Source organism: Otolemur garnettii, unplaced genomic scaffold (assembly GCF_000181295.1).
Source record: "Otolemur garnettii isolate 467f Iridium unplaced genomic scaffold, OtoGar3 scaffold00216, whole genome shotgun sequence".
NCBI lineage: Eukaryota > Metazoa > Chordata > Mammalia > Primates > Galagidae > Otolemur > Otolemur garnettii.
In genome coordinates this window covers 2,245,618-2,254,450 of record NW_003852611.1, presented here as the reverse complement: position 1 = coordinate 2,254,450, position 8,833 = coordinate 2,245,618, and the positions used below count along the sequence as shown (strand labels likewise).

Genomic DNA, 8,833 nt, shown 5'->3' with positions numbered 1-8,833 from the left:
TTTTTTTTTTTTGCCTAAATATTTAGTTGAAGTCACCAGGGAAGCTATCTGGATCAAAGTTTTTTCTTTGAGATAGCTTTTAAATTACAAATTTAACTTCTCCATGAGGGCTATTCTGGTTATCTATTTCTTCTTCAGTCGACTTTGTTAGTTTTTATCTTTTCAAGGAATGTATGTTGTTGAACTCATGGCTAGGGATTCTACATAATATTTCCTTATTAGCCTTTTAATATCTATAGAATTTATAGTGATAACATACATTCATAACAGATATTGGTAATTTGTGTATTTTCTTTTTTTTCCCTCCCCTCATCTATTGACTAGAGGTTTATAGATATTTTATTGATCTTTTTAAATAACAAGATTTTGGTTATATTTATTTTCTCTGTTGTTTCTGTTGTGTATTTCTTTGATTTTCTCTGATTTTCCTTTTTTTCTACATACTTTTAATTTAATTTATTTTTTTTCTAGTTTTTTAATGTAAAAGTAGAGACAATTCTTATTAATATAGACTATAAATTTCTTTCTAAATGCTGCTTTATCTATAACTCACAAATTATGAGTGTTAAATATTTTCATTTTTATACAGTTTTAAAACACTTTAGTTTTCTTTTTGATTTCTTTTTTTGACCCAGTGTCATTTGGAATTGTGGTATATATTTTTCAAATGCTTAAGAAGTTTCTTGTAGATTTGTAATTCCAATGTTGCGTAACAGTGGTGGAACAGAACTCTGTATAACCTGAATCCTTTTAAATTTATGAGGCTTACTTTATGATCTATAGCTGGAACTGTTTTTAAAAATATTCTATATACATTTGAAAAAAATGCTATTGTTTTATGGGATTTTTACATAAATGTCAGTTAGGGCAAGTTTTATGATAGTGTTCTTAATCTTCTACATTTCTACTGATTTTCTGTTTATTTGTATCAGTTGTCAGAGTAGGATGTTGAAATCTTTGACTATAATTTGTCTATTTGTTTTTTGCAGTTCTATCAGTTTTTTCCATATATACTGTTTTGGGTAGAATTCTGATGTTGCCAGAATTTTTCTGTTGCTTTCTCCTCATCTGTGTTTTCTTCTCATTCACTTCCTTCCCCTATTTTTCCTTCTCACTGCCTCCTTTTCTTTTGAATTACCTTGTCTCAGAGCTTAGTTGCTGAAGTGCCCTCCTGATACAAGGCTAAAAGGAATAGAATGGTAAAGAGCAAGCAGGGAGAAAGAGAAAAAAAAAACAAAACAAAAAAGGAGTGAATGTATAGAATTAGAGAAAAAGAGAGAAGGAGGACAGAAAGAGAGCAACAGGAGAAATGATGTTGTTGGACAGGGTGCTGTGGCCACACTCCAACTCCAGCAGTTGGTGGGGGCTGGCTGATCAGGTCCCTTTGTGCCAGGAGCTCCTCACCAGCCTTGGCAAAAAAGCAAGACCTCACCTCTGCCAAATATAGAAAGAGAAAGAAAAAAAATGAAAAGAAAAATTCAGCAGTATGTCACAGCGGGCACCTGGCAAATACTGTCTTTCCAAAGTCCAAAGCTAGAAGGACACCCTGGACTGTGAGCTTAGACCACTGTTGTGACCCCTGGCACTCAGAGACAAGGAAAGTAAAAAAAAAGAAATGAGAATAAATAAAGAAAATTAAACATACAATTTTATAAGATAAGGGGAAAAGGGATATCTTAGCTGTCATTTGAAAAATTTATGTGGGAAAGATGAGAAAAGTATAAAAGTCTATGCCAAAAGAGAAAAAGAGAAGAGAAATAAGAAAGGGTTACAGGGGCTGAAAACCATAACAAAAATGCTATTAAAGAAAGTAACAATGAAAAAATCAAAGTACAACCAACTAAACAAAAGCAAAACAAAAAGAAAAAACAGTAACAACCACAACAATAAGAGAAAAGGGGAAAAATATATGTATAACTGTATGTGTGTGTATATATATGTATATTATACATAGGTATATAGATATACATATGCATATATATAGCAATATATTGCCTGGACATCAGGTGGCACTCTGGTGTTAGGAGACAGGGAACATAACTGCTGGTTTGTTGTGAACAACGAGTGCTAGAAACCAGTCTCTAGTTGCTAAGGAGATTGAGTCCTATCTTCTTTTTTTATTTATTTTATTTATTTATTTTTTTTGAGACGGAGCCTCAAGCTATCCCCCTGGGTAGAGTGCCATGGCATCACAGCTCACAGCAACCTCCAACTCCTGGGCTCAAGTGAGTCTCCTGCCTCTGCCTCCCAAGTAGCTGGGACCACAGGTGACCGCCACAACGCCTGGCCATTTTTTGGTTGCAGCCATCATTATTGTTTGGCGGGCCCAGGCTGGGGATTCGAACCCACCACCTTAGGTGTATGTGGCTGGCACCTTAGCCACTTGAGTCACAGGCGCTGAGCCGAGTCCTGTCTTCTTGACTTAGTTGCCCTCAATTAGGGCCTGGTTGTTTCATCAGCATCCAGCCCCATGGTGGTTGGGTCTTGAAGCTCTCACCAGATTCCTTAGGAGGCACATCTCCCAGTGTCCCATGACAACAATCCTCAGGGGTGCAAGAACTGTTCAGCTGAATGCAAGAGTGGATTCCCAATCTCAGCAGGTATGCTAGAGCTGGCCCTGCACCCAGCTGACCATTTCTCCCACACAGCATTGTCAAGGGCAGCTCAGCTAGCAGCCAAGCCAATGGGAGATCCACCCCACCCAGTATTTAAACCCAGCTGCTCGACACTGTTCGAGTCTACCCACTCATTTAAACCTTCCAAGGCAGCTCCAGCAAGCAATTTGACCCCAAATCAAACCTGCAGGACAGCTCCTGCCTGTCCCCAGTCCTCTGGGAGCAGGCCACCCATTCCCATGTATTCGCTTTCTATGCTAGTTTTCCTCGGATCCAGACCTCCTCATTGGTTTCTGTGGTACACTACTGCTTTAATGTGCCCCTCAGAGTGGTGTCTCCAGGTACATTCCCCTGGCCAAAGGTAGCTGAAGTTTTCTTTCCCCTGCCTTGCAGCAAGTGGCTAGTAGAGAGATGTTTTTAGTCTATCATCTTGCTCTGCCCCTAATATTTGACCTTCCATTTACTTCTTTCTTAATGGCCCTGGCTAAATTTCAAGTACAATATTGAATAGAAGTGCCGAAAGTGAGCCTGCTTCTTTTTCCCTATCTTCTGGGAGAACTTTTATTCTGCTTCTGAATATAGTTTTCTGGTATCTTGTTAATGAATTTTGCATCTATATTCATAATGGTTATTGGTCAGTAATTTTCTTGTCATGTCTTTGCCAGGCTTTAGTGTCAGAGTAATAATGGCTTCATAGGACTTAGGAAATGTTCTCTCCTCTTCTGGATAAAACTTTATAATAAAATTTCTCTTTTAACATATCATAAACTTTTTCATAATAGTCATAATGATTTTTTTTAGTGGCTACATAATATTCTTGCAATTAGATCTAGTAGAACTTGTGAAACCATTCCTATATTTATATTTGTTTCATATTCTTTTTATTATAAATAATAGAATATATGGCGGTGCCTGTGGCTCAAAGGAATAGGGTGCCAGCCCCATGTGCTGGAGGTGGCAGATTCAAACCCAGCCCCTGGGCAAATATAAATAAATAAATAAATAATACTAGAATATAAAATATAAACATATCACAACAGTGACCACCTTTGTACAGATATCATTTTATTCTTCAGTGTCGCTTTTTTTCAAGTGTATGCTTTGTATTTAAAATCAGGGCAGGTAAAGTGACTCATGCCTGTAAGCCTAGCACTTTGAGAGGCCAAGGTGCAAGGATTGCTTGAGGTCAGGAGTTCAAGACTAGCGGGGGCAACATAGTGAGAACCCCCATCTCAACAAGACCTTAAAAAAAATTAGCAGAGCATGGTGGCATACACCCGTAGTCCCACCTACTTAGGAGGCTGTGTCTGGAGGCTTGCTTGAGCCCAGGAGTTTGAGGTTGCAGTGAATTGTTACTGTATCCTAGTCAAGCAACATAGCAAGACCCTGTCTCAAAAAGGGAAAAAAAACAGAAAAGAAAATCACTATAAGGATTCTTAGTAAAGCATAATCAGATTGAATGCTGGTAGTTCTGAGATATTTCTTCTGCCTATATTACGTGATTTATTTAGTCTTATCCATAATATTGCAAGATGGCAGGCAATTTTAAGATCTAATTGATGGCTTCTTTATTCATTTCATGAGTAGTTAGAGTGGAAAACCATCCCCAACCACTCAGTGTTAATGTACTTGAGTGACTACGACACTGGAACAAAAATCTTGCCTTAGTGATGTGTTTTCTCACTTCTGAAATTGGAGTATAGGTACTCTGTTACCATGGATATTTGCTATTTAAATATTTAAAGGTGTAAAATGTTGTCTTGTCTTTGTGGGACCTTATAATGATGAGCAATAAATATTTGAGAAGAAAATTACAAATTATATGTTAGGATTAATACAGATTAAAAATAATTTACTATAGTTTAAAAATTTGTATTATATTGTGATTGAAAACTACACAAATGATTTATATATTCTCTGGTAAGAGAAATACTAACTACTTGATCAGAGATCTTAACCTTAGAATGAAGTAGCATCTTAGCATTTTGCTGATAGTTTTCTCTCCTTGCAATTCTTTCATTATTAAGGATATATTTGACCAGACTCAGAGCTTAAGAAATTATTTCTGTTGTTGAGCAGCAAATGTTAGAAAATTTAAAGAGTGAGTAATTCTGTCATACTTGAAACCTAGAGGTACAGTCTGAAATTACACATTAGCTGTTACAGAAATGAGCTTAGTCATAAAATTCTGCAGCTTCCTGCAGAAAATATGGCAGAGATTTGATTTAATGCTTTCTTTGTGTTACAATTACTGATTATAATATGAATATGCCAGATACTGTCCATGAAAAATACGGAATGGGAGTTATTAATCATTTTTATTCTGAGATATATTATCAGTTATAAAATGGAAAATTGCTAGTCTAATAAATATATAGGAGCACATACAATTAATTCTACTGTATACCTACTACTATAGTCCCATATCTCCAATTGACTACTTCACATTTCTACTTGGATGACCTTATTATTTAATACTAACCTATTATCTGATGTGGAGTTCCTGGACAGTGATGCAACTTCCAATTACAATGTTTCCATGGAAAAAAAATAATCTCTCCTTTGTGACATGTGTCATAGCATAGTGGAAAATAACTATTTTCTGTCTAAAGACACTTGTGCTTGCTTCTCCCATTATTACTACAAACTCTATATCCCAACTTGCATTCTTCTCTCATTCCAAACTGTCTTCAACGCAAGACTGTCTGGCATAGTTGAAAGCACTGGACTTGTGTCCTACTTTGGATTCTTCCACTTAATTGAACCCCTTGTGGATATCATTTTTCCTTGGTTTTGTAAAATGAGGTTTTGGATTAGATCTGTAAGCTTGCTTCACATCTTCTTTCATTTTTCTTTCCATTTTTGCTTGTCTTAGTCCAGGCTTAGATTACAAGAGCTTTATGTTTAGTTCTGTCTTACTTCACTGTATTTTATGCCCATAATGCTTTTAAATTAATCTTCCCTAAAGACCATTTTCATCAAATTACTTCTTAGAAAGTATGTTATCAGCCCTCTTCTACATATCGTATAACACTTTCTGGGTCGTCTGTTGAACTTATAAATACCTAGCACTGCTTTTCTGTTTTATTTTTTATCTTTTTTGGCCAGGGCTGGGTTTGAATCCAGCATATGGGGCCGGCACCCTACCCTTTTGAGCCACAGGCACCGCCCTGTTCTGTTTTAATTTGTGATGTTACCTCACCCCATGTTCTTTTTTTCATCTATGATTCCTTACCTAAATGGCTTTTTCTTTTTCCCCTTCTATTCTTCTGAAACACTGCCTTGTTTAACTTAACCTAGCCAGTTTAGCAACACGTGGCATTCTCTGAGGGTTGATGCCACCATTTCTTTCTTTCTTTCTTTCTTTCTTTCTTTTTTTTTTTTTTTGAGACAGCCTCACCCTGTCACCCTGGGTAGAATGCCATGGTGTCATACCTCACAGCAACTTCAAACTCTTGGGCTTAAGCAATCCTCTTGCCTTAGCCTCCTGAGCAACTAGGACTACAGGCACCCACCATGATGCCCAGCTAGTTTTTTGTATTTTAAGTATAGACAGCAAGAGTACTCTTAATCAGGCTGGTCTTGAACTCGTAATCTCAAGCAATCCACCCGCCTCAGTCTCCCAGAGTGCTAGGATTACAGATGTGAGCCACCCCACCTGATCTATCCTACCTTTTCTAAAAATTCAAAATAATGGCAAGGGGTAGGAAAAGAAACATGTCTTCTACTGAGTTTAGTTTAATATACCAGGCATATTAATCTCATATAAAGCTCTCACTAATCATTTGAGATTGATAATGTTTTTTTTTTTTTTGAGACAGAGTCTCACTATGTCACCCTTGGTAGACTGTTGTGGCATCACAGCTCACAGCAACCTCAAACTCCTGGGCTAAAGCGATTCTCTTGCCACAGCCACTCGAGTAGCTGGGACTATAGGCACCTGCTGCAATGCCTGGCTATTTTTTGTTGTAGTTGTCATTGTTGTTTAACAGACCCAGGCTGGGTTTGAACTTGCCAGCCCCAGTGTATATGGCCGGCACTCTAACCACTGAGTTATGGGAGGTGAGCTAAGAGATTGATAGTATTAACCACATTTTACTGTGAACTCTGAGGCTCAAAGACAAACTTCTTTTTTTTTTTTTTGAGACAGAGTCTCACTTTGTCACCCTGGGTAAAGTGCTATGGTGTCACAGCTCACAGCAAGCTCAGACTCTTGGGCTTAAAGCGATTTTCTTGCCTCAGCCTCCCAAATAGCTAAGACTACAAGCGCCCACCACAACACCTGGCTAATTTTTTAGAGACAAGGTCTCCCTCTGGCTCAGGCTGGTCTCAAATTTATAAGCTCCAGCAATCCACCTGCCTCGGCCTCCCAGAGTGCTAGGATTACAGGTGTGAGCCACTGCACCTGGCCTCAAAGAAAAACTTACACAAATTCACACTGCTAGTGAACGGTGGAGCTGGGATTGGAACTCTGGCATCTTTTTACTTCTCCCTGAAAAAAAATTAAATGGCCAAGGAACCATTAATTGCCTTTTTATACCACCTCCCTGAACAACACATAAACAGAATTAAAGATACAATTACAAGTGCTTAGCATATGGTCTGGTACTTAGCAGATACTCTAAAGATTCAGATGAAAGTTTTTCTTCAATTTTGAAAATATAGGTATTTTAAGAGTTCTTTTTTTTTAGCCTCATTTATCAAAGGATCTTGAAGTATGGGAAGCCTTTCATATGGTGAGGAGGGTCCCATTTTGTTTTAGGGACCCCAATGAGATTTCTAATGAGATTTGAAGTCAAAGGGAAAATATGAAAGCATTTTATTTTTTCCCATTAAAGTCTGAAAGAGAGATAGCTTTCCTGTGGGTATTCAACAATCATTAACAAGATAAGATTAGGACCAGTGGTGAACAATTCCAGCAATGTTCATTAATGAGATTTTAAAAGAAGTCAAATTGTTGGAAGTGACTTACATACTTGTATTCATCAATGACTGTCATTGTGAAAATGTAGATTTTTAAAGAGGAGCAGCTACCTACAGAAAGAATGTTCTCTCTCAACTTTGTTTTCATTCTGAATGTCAGTCATCTTGCATGATGATTGACCCCATCATTGTGGCTTCACTCATCTTTTGTTTAGTATTGACTTCCCATCTCTGCCTACAGTCCTTTGTAGCTCTCCCAACTTTAATCCTGCAGCTTTAACCAATTGCTTGATATTTCCATTGATGACACGCCATCTCAAACTTAGTGTTCATTATGTGCTATGTTTATAATTGTGTGTTTGTATTACTGTATTACCTTTTCAAATAGAGTATAAAGTTTTTGTGTAAAGACTTAAACTCCTTTGACTCTCCTGTACCTAGTATACTGCTGTGTATACAATAGGAGTTCAAGTACATGTGATTATAATACTCTTCATAAAGTAGCTCTTCTCTTTTGGTAGCTTCAAAACCCTACCAAAGAGTTCAGAGTTCAGATACGATTGCAAACTCTATAAATGCAACTTAACAAGATGCTATTTTATACCTTGTAAAAATGAAACCAGTATTTCTGAAAATTGTTATGTACTTTGTAGAAGAAAATACTTTGTCTTTGATGAATGACTTAAATACATTTATTTAAAATTAAATCCATTGGAACTTTTGAAGGTGACAGATATGTTTATTACCTTGATAATGGTGATGGGTATGTGCAAACTCATCAAATTGTATACATTATACAACTAAATATGTGCATTTCTGTGTATAAAATTATACATCAATTAAGCTGTTAAAAATTATATCTGCTGTGTTTAATGGGCAATATAAAATTATAGAACATATTTTTGCTATTTATATCACTTTAAATTGATTTTATTTTCTGTGCATTTAGCTTGGTTTTATTTCTCATTTGTCTATCCTTTGTCTTCAACCATTTTCCTTTTAATTTTTCATTAATGATACTTCTGGTCCTTGAAGTGTTTGCAGCATATGTTAAATTGTTTTTAATGTCTTGAAGTTGTTCATACAGACTTGAGGACAAGGACCATGATTTAATTGTCTTTATGTTGGCAATATGTCTAGCACAGTCACTGATACAAATCCAGTTAGTGGCAGAACACCGAGGTATCCTGAAATGGTGACCAAAGCTGGTTATTCGTTAAGTTGTCTGGGCCCTAGTCACATTCACAGTATAAATTGAAAGCCTTGATGATGATTATGGACTCTTATAATTTTAG

At 36.7% G+C, this 8,833-nt stretch overlaps 1 protein-coding gene across 1 annotated transcript in view; it reads left to right on the top strand.

The window, feature by feature from the left end:
- Window positions 1-8,833, top strand: part of FAM199X (family with sequence similarity 199, X-linked) — a 30,480-nt gene that overhangs the window by 16,167 nt on the left and 5,480 nt on the right. The gene's annotated exons all lie outside the window — the stretch shown is intronic.